Genomic DNA, 18,012 nt, shown 5'->3' with positions numbered 1-18,012 from the left:
CCAGGTTCTTGACCCAGAAAATGGGACTAACAATACTGATGTCACAGGATCCCCAGGAGGGAGTCCTGGCCACAGTAGGTCCTCTCTCCAGTATGGGCTATAGATTTGCAAGGGAAAGCAAGAAGGCCTGTTTCAAATGCGATAAAATGCAAGGAGAGAGAGCCAGGGACAGTCAGAGGTTAAAAACCAAGAAAATTCCTGAAGCCAAAACTAGACAATTTTGGTCACCTTGCCTCAGTCCTCTGTGATTAAGGCCAAATAAACAACAGTGAAATATTATTAATAATAGAGGGGCTTTATACTTCTTAAAAAAAAAAAAAAGGCTACATAGTAACAACCTGAACCATTGTGTACTCTACCTAGTGCAAGCAGAAATGATACCACGTGACTGGGTGGCAGGGAATAAACCTGTCCCTATAAACAAAAAGTCTGCCAGAAATTGTCTATGTTCATGACAAATGTCCTGCGCTCTAATCCTTAACATACTAATTCCATGATGACCCTGTACTGAGTCCCCTGCAAATGTTCCCTGGAGCCAATCCTTCTCAGATTGAAATACTGAGCTACAACCCACCATAGCAATGAACACACACTCATAACCTTGTTTTAAACTCATCTTTACTAATTATAGCCCCACAGGGCCTCGAAGCCCTTACTACCTGTAATTTTAGGAGCTTGAGGTAATTGCTATGCAGCAAAGGTTTGTTTTTGTCGAAAGCACCACATAAATAAGAACTGAACGTGCACAGCTTTATCTTGTTCCAGAATGTTCAACACTGGATTTTGCTTTTAATTTCTTACACCACAGCCAAGTAGCTACAGAAACTCAGAGGTTTGCAGGGTCTGCAGAAATGCGGGCCTCTCATCTAGGATGTGGGATCCATTCAGTCTTTCTGAACAGCCTAATCTGTGCTCTCCATTAAGAAGCAAAACATATCACCTGGTTAAAGGGAAATGATAAATCAATCCCAACCTTAGAGGACTGGATGTTAGAAAAACAGGGTACAAAAAACACACTTTCTTAATCAGCTCTGCTTTAGTACACAGAGCAGCAGAAACCACGGAAGGCTCTCGAACCTCCACTCTGCTACTTCCTTGCAGCGCTGTGAGCTACCACAGGACCCAGGACCTCGCTGGGCCTCGGCTTCCTCACCTGCAAGGTGAAGCCACTGTCGCCTGCCTCTGGAGTAGGTACAGATTCGGAGCTACGGAAGACAAGAGCTGGGCACAGGACCCGGAGCTCAGAAGGGGGTCAACAAACAAAAGGTAACACCTCTTATAACCCCGGGGTTATTAGCCCAATGGATCAGCTATTTGGAAACCACCATCTGGAGCGGAAAAACAGTGTGAAGTCCAGTTCTCGGTCCAAAGAAATGTGAACTAAAGTGACAAAAGAATGATAAAGAATGAGTGTTGCTTGCTGGCTGGAGTTGCAGACAGGAAGCAAATCACTTGCTCTCAAAGTACCCAGCTGTGACTTTAAGGAGGCACCAGGAGCTCTCCCACCCACCCAGCAGAGGTAGCTGCGGCTAAGGACGCTTCCTTTGCCAGTCACCAGCAGCCCCAAATGGATCCAGCCCTGGATCCAGCCCCGTTCCCTACCAGCTTCCCAACCCCAGGGAATGCCCTGCCCTGAGCGGTTAAGCCTTCCCTCCACCGAAGGCATCTGCCAGAATCCGGCTGCCTTTCCTCACTCCCCACTAGCTCCCTGCATGCTCTCTCCTCTCTGTCATACTGTCAGTCATTTAAAACTCGATGTCCAAGAGCGCCCGGGTGACTCAGTCGGTTAAGCATCTGACTTTTGATCTCAGCTCAGGTCTTGATCTCAGGATTGTGAGCTCAAGCCCTGCGTTGGGCTCCACACTGGCTGTGGAGCCTACTTAAAAAAAAAAGCCTTGATGTCGAACCTAGTCAATTCTAATTTAAACCTTAACAAAGCTTCCCAGGGGCCTGCCCATGAACTGAGAAGGCATTTGGCCAGGTGAAGCTGGCCAGGGCCACCTGGCTGCCCCTCACAGTTCTTCGTGTGTGTTGTGATTATAAGAGCTCCCAGCTTACTGTAACCCACTGTTTTCATCTCCGCCAGACGTCAAGCTCCCTAAGTCAGGGATGTCCCTGGTTCCCCAAGAACTCAATAAGGGAATGCAGAGCTTTGCCGGTAATAGGGGCAAACAAAATCTGGTGTGAATTTAAGATTGAGGCACTGTCTCTCCCAGGGTATATTGGCTCAGGGGACAGAGGGAGGGCAGTGCCTGACAGAGGAAGGTAAACGCAGGCTGGAATCTGGGCATCGGGCTGCAAACTCCCATAAGCTTCCCAGACATGAAAGCCGGTCAGCTGTGGTGATATTCCCGTCACATCCCTTTTTTCTTTTCTTTTCCATTGTCAGAGTCTTCATGCTGTAACTTGTTTCTTGATAACACCAATGTCATGTGACAAAATAAAGTAAGCACTTGGTCATTCAGGGAAAATTACCCAATTTTCAGTTCCCTTGAACTTTGTTTTTCACTGCTGATGCCAACCTCTCAGCCACTGCACTGCCCAGATCAGAGAGAGCTAAGAAAGGAAAGGCACAGAATCAGCTGTTGTTTTTTAAAGGTCGATGGCATCTCTTAGATAAGTGGGTTTCAGGGGGAAAGGCAGTTAAGGAAGCCATTACATTTCTTTAACCACTCTGCACCCCCAATGTACAAGCAAGTTAACTGTCCCTACTTAAAGAAAGAAAAAAAAAGAGGAAACCAATAGGGTAGTCTGCTTGTAACACCAATCAAAAATCACTCTTCTGAGGGTCATATACCCTTCCTCCAAATGAAGAAGCCCCTTGCTAACTTTCTTCTTGTTTTCCTTTACTTATTTCCAATCACTTTAGAATATCAGAGTTGCAAGCCCTAAGTGAGAAATATTTCAGTAAAATTTGTTTGGAGCCACAGATACTTTTTTTTTTTTTTTTGGCCAGATGCACTATTATATTCAGTGTATCCGCTGCTGTTCAAGGGCAACTTTTCAGACACCAAGAATTCAACAGCATCCTCAAATAAACATTTTCCCCCAAAATGGCGACAAGATTAGAAAGGTTATAAGCCACACGATACCATGCAATACCACAATAAGGCAGGCTTCATTTTGTTGGCCTGGTCCAAGGAGGGGAAAAAAAAAATCAAAAGTAGGAAAACACTTTCCATATGGTCTTGTTCCCCAAAGGTTGAGGATTCAGGTCAGGGGCCACCCTGTGAGACCATGCACTCCACATAACCTCCATTCTAAAGCCAAGACAATTAAGACCGCTCCCACAGCGGCCCCATTTCCAGCAATTGAACACAGTGATAGGAGCAGGGTATGCAAGCAGAAGGTGGGAAAAAGAAAATCCAACTGGCAGAACCACACAATTTTTTTTCCAAAAGTAAATGGTTCTTTTGATTCATGGGAGGGGCTAGAAATGAACTAAAACGTTTCTCCACCTCTGGAGAGCTTTCTCTTAAAAGTCACCCCGCTCCTAAGAAAAATGCCAATTAGAGCTCCAGTCAACACCTAAAAATAAATAAATAAATAAATAAATAAATAAAAGCCACCAGTTTGTGGCCAGGTAGCAACATCTGGGTGGGAATCTAATAAAAACATCATACTTGGATACAAGAGAAAATTAACCAAGATCCAAGCAGACTGTCACAATAGCACAGACACTGACAACACACTTTCTTAATAAAATATATACGATCAAATTCAGTCAATACAGATACCCATGTTCAATTTTTCCTTTGTCCTATTTCCCTGTCATTTTTAAGATCATCCAAAACATGGCTAAGGACTCACCTCAGCTGTGCATTACTACTGTAAGGCACCAATTCCGTAATTCAGATATTACTCTATCAATAAGAAATATACACTATGTTACAACCACTGTGTGATTAAACACAACGGGAATAAACTTAAGTCACAAATGCTGGCACATTAACACAAATTCAGCGTTAAGGATCTTGTTAGCTTGCTTTCTTGAAGAACAAAACCTCACATCACAGGCAAAATCATTATCTGTGGCAGAGGGTCTCCAAAAGTTCACAAATCCCTTAAGTACTGTCTTTTTAATCTGAAACCTTTTCCCCCTAGAAGAGTCACACTTTGTTTTGCCTGAGCAGGACAACCCTGTATTATAACCTTGATCCTGCAAGGACTTTGTGGCTTTAATTCCTACACTTCCCACCTCCAGGACAGAAAGTGCCCAGGCAATATTTACTGTAAACAGAAAGGCAGCAAGAAAGCATACTCCAGAAAAAGGCACCATCTGCAGTCTAAGGTTGGCAAGCACCCACCAACAGGCTCTCCAGGTGGAGAGGTGGCCCACAGCAGGCAGTCAAAAGTGCCTGAGATGAGCTGTTAGCACCGATCGTCCCCAATACAAAAAGTGGCTGTGAGAGCAAGCGCCAAAGCCAGGAGGTTCTCTGATGGGGCTGCACCTAAGAATCACCTAGCTTCTTGATCCCATAATCCAGACTGCCCCACCTCCCACCCCACCCTCGGAATGAGATCTCTAGAGATGGGATCTAGACATCAGTATTTAAAAAAAAAAAAAAGAAAGAAAGAAAGGAAAAAAAAAAAAAAAGAACAACTCCCTAGATGTGCGGCCAAGTTTGAGAACCAGTGCCCCAAAAGAATTCTCAATGTGTTTTGAACAGCGCTGGAAAGGCACTGCTTCCTTGGGGTGGAAGGGGTCCGCACACAGTAAACACACAAAGTTTTTAAAAAATCCTGTGTAACTCCAACATGATAGCCAAGCACCTGTCTAGAGGCCAAGGAGTGATGCAACTTGGAAAAGTCCCTTGGAAAGCAAGGCTCTGTGCTCTGAGAGAGGCGGGGGCTTTTAGGGAAGACCTGCCTGGCCGGGGACCGCCGGGGAGGGAGCCGCGGCCACAAGCCCTTTCTCCGCAAGGGGCTGTCTGCACGAGCACGCCGAGAAATTAAGTAACACTGGATGGGACAGGGGCTGAGGTGCTCCGGGTGGGACCTTGGCTTCCTCGCAGCTGTCACAGGAACCCGGGGGTCGAGGCAAGGCGCAAAGGCTGCCAATCCCTCTTCTCTGCAAGGAGGTGGGTCCTGGAGGCCCAGCCCCAGCCCCGACGCCGCTCCGCCGGAGTCCGCACCATCTGTTGGGCCGGGCGGCGGGCGGGAGCCGCGAGCGCACCTTCCAGCCCCGGCACCCGCGCGCCTGGCGGCGGGCGCGGCACCGTCCCGAGCCCGCAGGGCGGACGCGCCCCCGCGCACCTGGCGGAGCCCCAGCCCCTCCGGTCCCGCCGCCGCCTCGGAGTCACATCGGCCCCCGGCCCAGCGCCCGAGGCCGCCTCACTCACCGCCGCCGCAGCCGCCGCCGCCCAGGTCGCGCTCCCGCCACAGCCAGCAGAACCCGGCCCGAGCGCAGGGGCCGCGGCGCCGCCAGGAGGCCGGCCGAGCCCGGCCCGCCCCGCCCTCCGGGGAGGAGGGGCAGGGGGCCGCGCGGGGGCGAGAGCAGCCCGGCGGCCGCGGGACCCAAGCCCCCTTGCTCCCCAGCCTCCGCCTCGCGCGCCGCCCGCTCCGCTCCGCTCCCCGACTGGGGCTGGGCCGCGCGCGCCGCCCCGCGCCCGCACCTCTCCCCACTGCAGCGCACCGCACGCCTCACGCCCCTCTCCAGCGACGCTTTGTCTTCCCCCTGCCCCGGATCGGAATGCCCTCCCACCTCCCCTCCGCCATCGCTGGGTGTCTTTCTCCTGCAAGCCTCCAACTTTCCAAATTCCCGGACATCCCCGCCTCTCCCCCCGGCCCGCCCCCGCGGCCCCTGAGCCCAGTTTTCGCTTTACCCTGCAGCCCTTTTAACCCCAACTGGGCAGAAACTTTTCTTCCACCGCAATCGACAAATATTTATTGAGCACCTACTATGTCTAAACACTGGGGGAGGTGTGTCAGATAATAGGTGCCACTTACAATCTAACAATAATACAAGTCTGTCCCTGCTAGGGAGGCCGGAGACTGGGGTGCCCCAGGTCGCACAGTTGATGGTAGTAGGACTGGGATTGGAAACCAGATTTCTAGCATCTAGTTTAGGCCCGTTCCAGGGGAAACTGCAGGATGCCCCTGACTAGCTGGGAGAGCCTGAGACCAAGTATGAAATGAGGAACAGGATACCTATCCCACCAGGCTGTGAAAGTTGCCTGAGAAAATATGGAAATGTCAGGCAACCTGTACTTAGTAAATCAGCCGTTGCGGACATACTGAATGAAGAAGACACTTGAAAATTCAATAATCTCAAGTAACAATGTAAGAAGACTTTAAAAAGTAATAGTGAATGGAAGAAAATATTTGCCAATTATATAGCTGATACGGGATTAATATCCAAAAATATATAAAGAACTCCTACAACTCAGTAACAATAACAACAATGGAAAACCAGACAAACTGATTTAAAAATGAGCGGAGGATCTGAAGAGACATTTTTTCCAAGGAGGACATACAGATGGCGAACAGATACGTGAAAAGATGTAAACATCACTATGCAAAGACATCAGGGAAATGCAAATCAAAACCACAATGTCATCTCACACCTGTTAGAACGGCTATTCTAGAAAAGACAAGAAGTAACTATTGGTAAGGATGTAGAAAATAGGGAACCCTTGTGCGTTGTTGGGAATGTTAATTAGAGCATCCATTATTAAAAAAAAAACAGTATGGCAGTTCTTAAAAAAATTATAAATAGAACCACCATATCATCCAGCAATTTTACTTTTGGGTATTTATCTGAAGAAAATGAAAACACTAACTCAAAAAGATATATGCACAACCCCCCCTCCCCCGCCATGTTCATTGAAGCATTATCTAGAACAGCCAAGATAGGAAAAGAACCTAAGTGTCCATCAGTGGATGAATGGATAAAGAAAGTGTATGTTTACATAACATACACAAATATGTATATGAATAAAGGATATATATATATATATATATATATATATACAAATTTTATTTTAGCCATTAAAAAAAGATGGAAATCTTTTTTTTTAAGATTTTATTTATTTATTTGACAGAGAGAGATCACAAGTAGGCAGAGAGGCAGGCAGAGAGAGAGAGAGAGAGAGAGGAGGAAGCAGGCTCTCCGCTGAGCAGAGAGCCCGATGTGGGACTCAATCCCAGGACCCCGAGATCATGACCCGAGCCGAAGGCAGCAGCTTAACCCACTGAGCCACCCAGGCGCCCAAAAAAGATGGAAATCTTGCCATTTGCAATCGCATGGATGGACCTTGAGGGTATTATGCTAAGTGAGATAAGTCAGAGAAAGACAACTTAAATGTGGAATCTTAAAAAAAAAGAAACACATGGACACAGAGAACAGAGATGATGGGTGGGAGCTCTAGAAAGTAGGCGCTCAGTATTTCTTAAGTGTTTTAAAAGCATTAATCACAGGCAGTTAGGTTGCTCAGTCAGTTAAGCATCAGACTTCAGCTTTGGTCATGATCTCAGAGTCCTGGGATTGAGCCCCATTTCTGGCCCCAGGCTTACTGGGGAGTCTCTCTCTCTCCCTCTGTACTTCCCTTTTTCCCCAACCCCTACCTTGTTCCTGCATGCGCTCACTCTCTCAAATAAAATCTTAAAGCCTCTGCTTTCGGCTCAAGTCATGATCCTCGGGTCATGGGATCAAGCCCCACATCGGGCTCTCTGCTCAGCAGGGAGCCTGCGTCCCTTCCTCTCTCTCTGCCTGCGTCTGCCTACTTGTGGTCTCTGTCAAATAAATAAAATCTTTTAAAAAAAAATAAAAATAAGCATTAATCAGCAATTGCCCCCCACCCCAACACTTTGAGGCCAATAACAAAAATAAGAGGAGCCTTTGAGGGCAAGGAGAGAGACAGACGGGGTAGAGGTTAGTTTATCAGAGAAGCAGCTGTTATCAGGTTGCATGCTCAAACCCCTTCAGTCCTAACTGAAAGCAAACGTTTCTCTCCAGACAAAGCTTCAGAAATTTTGGAAAAGCATCCTTCCTTTATTTTTATTCAGTGTAAGTCTTTCTCCCTTGCCTTTTGCAACTTTGCCTGTAGAAAGAGATTTGGTGGAGAGGGCGGTTGGGTTTTTTTTTTTTTTTTTTATTGTTTTTGTTTTGTCAATTGCAGCAACCTGCCAGAAGTGAAATTTTCAGGAGGAAGAGTCAAGAAAAAGTCTCTTTTCTCCACCCAATTTTGTGTCCGTGGAACACATGATGCAGAAATACGCAAAGAAATGCTGTGGTATAAATAACATAGAAGTAGTGATGCAGAACACGGGAGGGGCCCCTGGGAACAGGGGGCAGCTGCATCCTGTGGCTCCCGCTGCCAGGATGTAGGGAATGTGGGGAGTGATGGGAGCGTGGAAGGACGTGGAAGGACGTTTGTGGAAGGTGAGCTCAGACATTCAAGACAGGAAACAGGAGGAAGTGCGTAAAGCAGAAAAGAGTAAAGTGGTTTATTGGGTTGAAATGGAGAAGCTCTGCTTGGGCAGAAAGTAGGGGCGGAAGGAAGCCTGAGACAGGGTAAGGGTCCAGGGGTTACTCTAGAAGGGATCCCTGGACATGGAGTGAGGGAGCAGGAAAAGTGAGAGAGGGAAGGAGGCAGCCATCATGAGGCTGCGATGGTGCCTCTGGAGAAGATGCTCCACGCTTCCCCCACCCCCAGAATTGACAAGCTGAAGGTCAGGGATTTGAGGGTGGGGGTGGTAGCTGGAGAAATTTCCCAGAGGCCCTGCAAGGACTGCCCCTCAGGCTACACTCCCCATCCCAGCTGCCTGGGGCAAAAGCGCTCCCTCCACGTGGGCAGCTGACAGCCCTTAGTGACACTGGGTTTGCACAGAACTATCCCAACAGCGACAGCTCTCATAGCGCATGTGGGTCCTCAGGACCTGCCTCCTGCAGCTACAGCCATCATCCGGCAGCTTCTCTGGGTAGGATCCCCCCACTGCATCACCTCCAAGCTGTTTCACAGTGGAGTGACTCCCTTGGAACCTTAGAGGTCAGATATCTAGCCAGTCCCACCAGCCTGGCACCACAGCGACTTCTGTGCCATCCACGGAGACCGAGCTGTGCCCTCCCCAGCAAGGCCAGGCTCTGAGCCAAAGCTGAAGGGAGGCCATTCCCTGGGTGCTCTATCTCATTTCTAGACCGTCCACCCTTCCCACACGAGGCTAAGAACCTCTGTCTCCAGTGAGTCACTTGTCCAAGAGTTCACTCTTGGAGGTGCTAGAGAAAGATACTTAATATACCAAACAATTAAGTTTCTCTTTGAAGTTCTAGAGTCCTGTGGGCTGGCAAACTTGCTAGGTCTTCCCTCCTTTGGCCTCCAGGAGGAAAAAAAAAAAAAAAAAAAGTAACCCTTTGGCAAGGTGTAGAAAGCCATGCAGGCTCTGGCCCAGATAGCCAGAGAATTCAACAAGGGAACCATGCCCCTGCTCACCTCACCCTGCACTCTGGGCCTGCTCTCAAGGCTCCTTTACCTAGAATGCCCTTCTCCTGGCTCTTTATCTTTAAAAATTTAGCTCAAGTCCTTCCTTCTCTGTCCACCCATGTTGCCGTGCAGAGTTTTTGCACATCATCTTTTATAACTCAGTCCCCCCCACACATGGTAAGCCCCTCAACCGCAGGGAGAGGGCCAGACACCTCACTGAGTCTCCAGACACTCACGCATGGCAGGTGTCCCAGTAAATGTTTGATGAATGAATAAACAAACACATGCTATTCCCCGGGCACAGCCATAGCCATCAGGAAATGCACTGAAAACAGGTTCTGAGTTCATTTTGTGGCCAGACCAGGGAATATAGCCCAGCCCATCTGATTCTAACAAAACTTGCCCTGTGGCCTTGGACTGGTAATTTAATATCCTGTAGCCTTGATCCCAGGGTCTCTAAAGGGAGGTGATATTCATGAACCCCACAGGGAAGAGGTGGAGTCTAATTACTGTTTAAAGATCCTAAATAGCCTTTGGAAAAACAAATGTGTTTGTGTGTAGTGTGGAGGAAGTTAATGAAGCTGAGTGTGCCATTAACACGTTCTTATGCTGTGGGAGACAGGAAGATAAAGACACAGTCACTTTATTTTTTTACTCACTTTAAAGGTAGGATATCCCTATCATATAGGTGAACATGTCAAAAGAGGAGGAGGGAAAAAATGAAACGTGGTTGAGTTGATTCCACGCTGCCCTTCCAGAATTTCCTCTAAGGGGACTATGAATTTTTCCCACAGGTATTTCAGTGCACACAATGAAAAAAAGAGAGAGAGAGAGAGAGAGAGAGAGAGAGAATAGCAACATTAGGGAGATCCAGCATAGTCAAAAGAATTTTACGTTCATTTGGGGACTCTGTTGACCCCAAGCAGGGCCGAACTTTCTAGAAGCTCATCATGCCTGTCTGGAGTAGGAAAGGCAGCGCTCAGCAGATCAGCCGAGGGAAGAACTAATAGAAACAGGACGAGTTCACAATCCTTGTCTCCTCACTCATTCTGACATCACTGATACGAATTCAATGAAGACGCATTTGTTGAATCTTTTTTTTTCTTTTTTTTTTTTTAAGATTTTATTTATTTATTTGACAGAGAGAGATTACAAGTAGGCAGAGAGGCAGGCAGAGAGAGAGAGGAGGAAGCAGACTCCCTGCTGAGCAGAGAGCCCGATGCGGGACTCGATCCCAGGACCCTGAGATCATGACCTGAGCCGAAGGCAGCGGCTTAACCCACTGAGCCACCCAGGCGCCCACATTTGTTGAATCTTATCCTCCAAGTGTCCCTGGCTATGTCAAAACAACTCAAGGATATAAAAGACTTGCCTTTCCACCACACTTTGGCCAATGTCAGGATAGCTCAAATTCCAAATTGAAAACAGAACTTTTAAATTTTTTTTTTTTTTTTTTTTTTTTTTAATTTTGACTCTGTGGGCCACATTTTCTCTGTAGCAAATTAATGAATCTTTTGTCCGGGGTTGGATCACTTGGTCATAGATCATCTAAGCCATCTTTTGGGCCACATTCTCAGACCAACTGGGCAGCAGATGAGACGTGAAACACCAGATGAGCTGTTTCTAAATGTTGCATTTTTGTTTATTTAGGATTGCCAACGCTCTCAAGCAAGGGAGTTCTCCTTCCGGAATGCACTTTTCTGGGTATGTCTGAAGAAGAAATATCAAGGGATAAATTGGTAACTAGTCCTGAAATAATGAAAACTAGAATTTAGTTTATTTTGCAAAAGTCAATACTTTTTATTTTCCTAGCACTTAGGTGTAAGAAGTTGGCATAGGGCTTATGAGCTGCTACTAAAGGGTGGGCTGAAGTCCACAGGCTGGTGAATCCCTCTGTCTACAGTCCTGTGACCAAGGAGACAGTGACTGTAGTGGGAACTTGGATTTCCGGGGCAGTCTGAGGAAATTCACGTTTTTCACATTTAAATGTCAGAACCACCTGGTGAGGTAGATGTTCTTATCCCCATTTTACAGATGAGGGAGTTGAGGCTCAAAAAAGCCACACAGCTTTCCCAAGAACAGCTCCTTAATGAGTAAGTGAGGGAGCAATCTCCACGTCTCCTGGGTCTGTCAGCTCTTCTTGGAGAATCCCAGGCCTTCAGACTGCAGGCGTCTAGGTAGATTCATCCCAAGCCTTCCTTCCCTTGTTTTGGAACAGGGTGGGTCATCCCCTCTCCAGCACCCTGCACGAAGCCAAAGGGCCCTCAGCACCTGGGTGGCCGCAGGGAGTTTCTAGATGGGGGGCTGGAGGCAGTTTTCCCCCATGTGCTTTATTTATGCATTTATTTTTAAAAGATTGTATGTATTTATTTCAGAGACAGAGAGAGCACAAGCATGAGCAGTAGGGAGGGGCAGAGGGAGAAGCTGAGCAGAGAGCCCCACACAGGACCCTGGGATCCTGACCTGAGCCGAAGGCAGACACTTAACTGACCAAGTCATCTAGGCGCTGGGCCCCCCACTGCACCTCTGCTCACCCTCGTGTGCTTTAGGCTCAGAGGGGACCACATGCCCCCAGAACCCAGCATGGAGCCGTCCCTCCGTGCCCGAGAACTCAGGCCCCCCCAGCCCTGAGACCCTTCCATGAGTGACGAGGACACAGAGATGGATGTCCAGAGGCCTTTCCCTCACCACATTGATTTCCAGAATTTGTGCCAACACAAATGATGATGACTTTTTTTTTTTTTTTTTAAATGATGACGACTTTTAAACTTTGGATGTGGGCTTGGAAAGAAGGAAAGGGGGCAGCAGAAGTTCGTGTGTAAGTGTAAGTGAGCCTCACGAAGCTCTGCCTGCAGGACAGACTAGGCAAGAACTGAGCTGGGCGTCAGGGGCCAGCACAGCCAGAGTGGAGAGAGCCTACACTGGTGGGGACAGGAGTCACCCTGGGCCTCTCCCTCAGGACCAAAGCATCTCTTGTTCTGAGGCCTCTGATCCACTCTGTCTCTGAAACCACCAGGACCCAGTCAGTGGCTCCACATCAAACATGGCATTAAATGTTGGCATAAAAGACTAGACCCTCAAAAATGCCTCTTAGGCTGTCGTGGGTAACACAGCAAAATTTACATTGGGCTCACTGAAGTGGTTTAGAGGCCGCCACAAACCACCTGAAGTAGACAGGACGTAGTAAAAACAATGTAGGCATCACTATTGCCAGGGTCAAGTCTAAACACTACTGATTTTTTCAATTAGCAATAATCGCGCCTCGGATAAACCTCATTGGCTACGATACTGCCACTGCGCAAAGCTTAAACACTACTGATTTTTTAAAAATTACTGGTATATTTTAAAGTGAACAGAATAATTATATGTAAGGGTACTCAAAGATGTACTCTTACACTGGCTCCTTCACTATAGGGCTACGTGGTCTTCTGTGGTACCTGGGCACTTGGGCATAGGTTCCTTCTTCCAAAAAAAATATTAAAATTGTATTTTACAAATGCATTAGTATAAAGCATGTTAATATTATACAGTAAAACATGTTCTTCCACCTAAATGTTCATTTTTTTTGCCTCTAATTTTAAAATAAATTAATTATGTCTGTGGATTTCTGAGAGTATTGTGGGCCTGGGCAGTGTATATGCTGTGTCTCATGAATGAGTATGCCTTGTTTATATACGGAGGAGGGTTTCCACCCTACACTGACTACGTGGGAACTTTAAGAATTAGCTTTGTTTGGAGTTCCACCCCAGGGCAATTAAATCAAAGTCTCTAGGGGTGGGCCCCGACACCCTATTTTTGACATTTTTTAAAGTTCTAAGAATATTTTCCTTGTAAGGACATTAAGTTTCTCAATAACAAATTATCTTGTTGTTTTCTTTCTTTCTTCTTCTTTTTTTTAAGACTTTATTTGTTTGACAGAGAGAACACAAGCAGAGGGAAAAGCAGGTTTTCCGCTGAGCAGCAAGCCCAACGTGGGACTCAATCCCACGACGCTGGGATCATGACCTGAGCAGAAGGTAGATGCTTAACAGACTGAGCTACTTAGGCACCCCAACTTACTGTTTGTTTGTTTGTTTGTTTCTAAAAAAATTGTTAAGGGACTATCTTTTGAGGCTAGAGAGGGACTGCCATTCTGTAGGTCAATTTTCCTAGTAGAGAGCCTGACTGTATTTTATGTCCATCAGACAAAATCTACTTCTCTACATCGCAGTGGGACGATGTTTTTGAAATATTAATGAAAAACTTCCCTTTCCTTTCTGCTCTCTGTAGCTGTGCCTCCCCTTTCCAAGCCCCTGTTGTTTGGCTGTTGCCTTGAGGGTGAGATGTGAGGTGGTGGGAGGCAGACAAGAAAGGAATTCAGAGTGCTCATTTTTAAAGGCCTTTGCACTTGGGGGTCTCTAGGCCTAGACCAAAATTTGGGAAATGTGAGGCATAGCTGTGGGATTTGCTCTGGAGGAATAGAAAATATTATTGCAGACTAGAGAAGAAGAGACTACCTGAGGGCAGGGAGTGGTGGTTGAATGTGAAGAAACCACTGAAACAAAGGAGAAAAAATAGATGTGAGGACCACTGCAAGGGAATGAAGGAGTAATTTGGGAGCCGCCATGCTGGCTCCCAGACTAGGCCAGCTGCTGCTCCCTGGGCGAGGCTTCCCTGTCTCCACAGTCAGCCCTTTGTCTGGTGACCACCCAGGAGGCGATGTCCACTCGTGCCAAAGATTTTGCATAGCCCCCTCTCCTGATCCTGGATGCTCCGTTCCTACCTGATAATATTCTAGAACATTCTTAAGCTCCAAGAAGGTGGAGGGAGTTCTGGATACCATGCTGTAATAAGATGGCCTGGCATATCTTCACAGGATGACAGAATTTTTAGAAAATACAGAAGTGAAAGATAACGACCACAAACATAGTTCAATTCATGTTTCACAGCCTTAAAACTTACACCTAATGCCAGAAAAAGATCTCTCCAGTCTGTGGTAAAATTCAGACATCTCAGAATTAAAAGTTCTTTAGTGGATACAGCAAAGGTTGAAAACCTTTTAGGAATGAAAATGACCTACATTTGATTATATGGAGACAGCTGAGGAGTATGATACTAAGGGACATTAAAAAAAAAAAAACAACAATAACATAATGTAACAAACTGAATTTGGCCAGAACATTCTCTGATAAGGGAGCTCTTAAGATCACACACGCCATCTATCTTAATTATATACCTGTCCAAAAGATAGAGCACAACAGGAAGAATGAAGTTTTAATGAGCTTGGAGGACTATAAAACGGTTGCTTTGTTATAAACTCTGCTTGCTATATACCAGCAGGGACAAAATATTTGTTTTCTATTTTAAATTTTGTTTTCTTAAAGCCAGGATTTTGCAAGATTTGCAAGAAATGACAAAGTAGAAAGAGATTTTTCAAAGCAGGATACTTTACTGCTTCTGAAACGCAGCAGCTGGCAGTGTCTGTGTCGCTCTGTCTGAATTTCTTTCTTTGGCTGTTCTGCTTGAACGAGAGGTACTTAATAAAATGGATAGCTTTCGAAACAGTGTGTTTTGGTGAAAATTTTCTGGAGATGGATGGTGATCGTCTCACATCAGTGTGATATACTTAATCCCAGTGAACTGCCCACTTGAAATGGTGTACATGGGGGATTTTATGTTTGTAGATTTCATCGCTATTTAAATAATAATAATAATAATGAGCCCCTGAGTCCAGATTGGAGGGGGAAAAATACAAAAACGTCGTGTTTGTGGTTTTGCTTATGTGCCTACGTGTGTCTACTTATATTTGACAAAAGGAAGAGAGAAGAAGATTTACATTTATTTTAAAAAGAGTTTTCTGGTTACTTGTGTCTGACTGATGAAAATACAAAACATGAGCATCAGTACATGTCTAGGATGTTGTGGAGTAGTAAAAGCATCTAGTCAATGGAGGAAATTTGCATCTGGCTCTTATTTTAGGAAATATTATAATTACATGCTAATTAACTAATGATAAGAAAAAAATCACCACATTCCTTTCAACATTTAGCGTCTTATTCAAGCTCACTTAGTCATGATTTCTTCCAGTCTTATTCCTGCTCCTTACCATGCAAAGCACTCACAGGCAGAGAAAAAATCCACACCACCAACAAACTTGTCTTCTGAAATCTCTGAAAGATACCAGCATATTTTGAAAATGTTTCTTATGCAAATGAACTATTGGAGGGGCAGCAACAAAGCAGTATTAACATGCACGTGGTAATAAATTCTTTGTATTGGCCTGGATATTGTAACACGATCTGTTGAAAATGGGATTAATGATGATAAGAGGCGTCATTTTTTGGAAAGATATCCGTGACCTAATATTCCTATTGTTCTCCAACAACTCGACCAGCAATGGAAATGCTCACTCCGTCTCCTCTGCCTGATTCTGACACCCATTTCAATAGGTAAGGACCTGGGAAGAGGGGAGAGAGGAATTTCCATGTGCCAGGCTACACAAGGTTTGTATGTATGTATGTATGTATGTATGTATGTATAAGGAATTCATCCAGCCATTTGACAGAGAGAGTGAGAGAGGGAACACAAGCAGGGGGAGCGGGAGAGGGAGAAGCAGGCTGAGCAGGGAGCCTGATGCGGGGCTCAATCCCAGGACCCTAGGATCATGACATGAGCCCAGGGCAGATGGCCGACCCCAACCGACTGAGCCCCCCAGGCGCCCCTATGCAGGGTTTTTTTTTTTTTTTTTAAAGATTTTATTTATTTGTCAGAGACAGAGGGAGAGAGAGCGAGCGAGCACAGGCAGACAGAGGCAGAGGGAGAAGCAGGCTCTCTGACGAGCAAGGAGCCCGATGCGGGACTCGATCCCAGGACCCTGGGATCATGACCTGAGCCGAAGGCAGCTGCTTAACCAACTGAGCCACCCAGGCGTCCCTATGCAGGGTTTTAAATGCATTGCCTCATTCAGTCCTCATAATAGCCCAGGCAGTATTGTTATATCCATTGTGCAGGGAGGAAACTGGCACCCAGAGATTATATAATTTGCTCAAGACTGCACAATGAGGCAGTGCCTGGGTGGCTCAGTGGGTTAAAGCCTCTGCCTTCGGCTCAGGTCATGATCCCAGGGTCCTGGGATCGAGTCCCACATCGGGCTCTCTGCTCAGCAGGGAGCCTGCGTCCTCCTCTCTCTGCCTGCCTCTCTGCCTACTTGTGATCTCTGTCAAATAAATAAATAAAATCTTTAAAAAAACAACAACACTGCACAATTAGCATTTTAGCAGAGCTAGGATTCAAACCCAGATCTGCCTAACTCCAAGGATTACGTGCTTAATCATTGTGGTGTATCACATGTCTATCGAGCCAGCTCTTTTATCCATGTTTATCTAAGAATGCATATTTTTTCATTATAGAAATAACTCAGACCTTCCAAGTCAAGATGGCACAGACTAAAACCACTCTCTTCTATTACAGATACAGAAATAAAGGAAAGATGAACACATACAACAAAAATCTTTAGCTAAAAGACTGCCCCCAGGAACTTGTGGAGAGCTAAGGTCAGATATGAGCCAGGGGCACAGTCTCCCATGGCTGCTTGAGAATGGGAGCCATATTCACGCTCCTCAGGGTGGGAGCAGATTAACCTGAGAGCCTTGGGTATGAAGCCAAGACTGGAAATTATGCTTTCTGCTCAAGAATAGGGGCTAAAATAGCTTGCTTATTAGATCGAGCACTAAAAATATACCTCTTGCCCACAGCAAGAGAATGACACAGGGTACTTGCATGACTGAAAACTGACTCACACCCAATTTCCAGAATTTAATCTCTGCCCAGAGAAGAAATGTTAGACCACTACCCTAAGATCAAATTTTAAGAATGTGCAACCAGGAAACCACCCAACAGTGAAGGAAAAACTCATTTGAAAGAAGAGTCTTCCGACAAAATGGCAAAACATATGAGTCAGTTCAGTGCTATGAACTCTGGATCAGGTCCAGCAAATGAGGTGATTCATGCTGGCAGAAATGTAGATAACACCATGAGAGAACATATAGAGTAAGAATATATATATATATATTCTTAAAATCCCCAGAGAGAAAAAGAAGGGATGGCATTCATAAATCAAAAAGAAGCAGCTGTGAAACAAAAACGGGCAGGTATTAGGGCACCTGGGTGGCTCAGTGGGTTATAGCCTCTGCCTTCAGCTCAGATCATGATCTCAGGGTCCTGGGATCGAGCCCCACATGGTGCTCTCTGCTCAGCAGGGAGCCTGCTTCCCTTCTTCTCTGCCTGCCTCTCTGCCTACTTGTGATCTCTCTCTCTCTCTCTGTGTCAAATAAATAAATAAAATCTTTAAAAAAAAAAAAAAAACAGGCAGGTATTGAAAATCACTAACAAAAAAATATTGAGGGGCGCCTGGATGGCTCAGGGGATCAAGCCTCTGCCTTCGGCTCAGGTTATGATCCCAGGGTCCTGGGATGGAGCGCCATGTCAGGCTCTCTGCTCGGCAGGGAGCCTGACTCTCTGCCTACTTGTGATCTCTGTCAAATAAGCAAATAAAATCTTTAAAAAAAAATAATATTGAGGGGCACCTGGGTGGCTCAGTGGGTTAAAGCCT

At 46.1% G+C, this 18,012-nt stretch overlaps 1 protein-coding gene, 2 long non-coding RNA genes and 1 pseudogene across 6 annotated transcripts in view; 1 reads left to right on the top strand and 3 right to left on the bottom strand.

Moving 5' to 3' along the window:
• CGNL1 (cingulin like 1) overlaps positions 1-5,544 on the bottom strand; it is a 162,143-nt gene extending 156,599 nt beyond the window's left edge. The window contains exon 1 of the mRNA XM_059180605.1: positions 5,343-5,544. The gene's annotated coding sequence lies outside the window, so the exon portion shown is untranslated. The remainder of the gene's footprint in view (positions 1-5,342) is intronic.
• LOC131835857 (uncharacterized) overlaps positions 1-18,012 on the top strand; it is a 253,951-nt gene that overhangs the window by 162,684 nt on the left and 73,255 nt on the right. The window lies entirely within an intron of this gene.
• LOC131835855 (uncharacterized) overlaps positions 10,568-18,012 on the bottom strand; it is a 35,337-nt gene continuing 27,892 nt past the window's right edge. For all 4 annotated transcript variants that reach the window (XR_009355386.1, XR_009355387.1, XR_009355388.1 and 1 more), the window contains 2 exons: positions 15,469-15,571; positions 10,568-11,132 (listed from right to left, as the gene is read on the bottom strand). This is a non-coding gene — a long non-coding RNA (uncharacterized LOC131835855). The remainder of the gene's footprint in view (positions 11,133-15,468; positions 15,572-18,012) is intronic.
• On the bottom strand, positions 12,656-12,728 carry LOC131837341 (U4 spliceosomal RNA; annotated as a pseudogene).

Source organism: Mustela lutreola, chromosome 7 (genome assembly GCF_030435805.1).
Source record: "Mustela lutreola isolate mMusLut2 chromosome 7, mMusLut2.pri, whole genome shotgun sequence".
Lineage (NCBI taxonomy): Eukaryota > Metazoa > Chordata > Mammalia > Carnivora > Mustelidae > Mustela > Mustela lutreola.
Note: the sequence above shows the minus strand (reverse complement) of the source record. Positions and strands in the feature narration are given on the sequence as shown.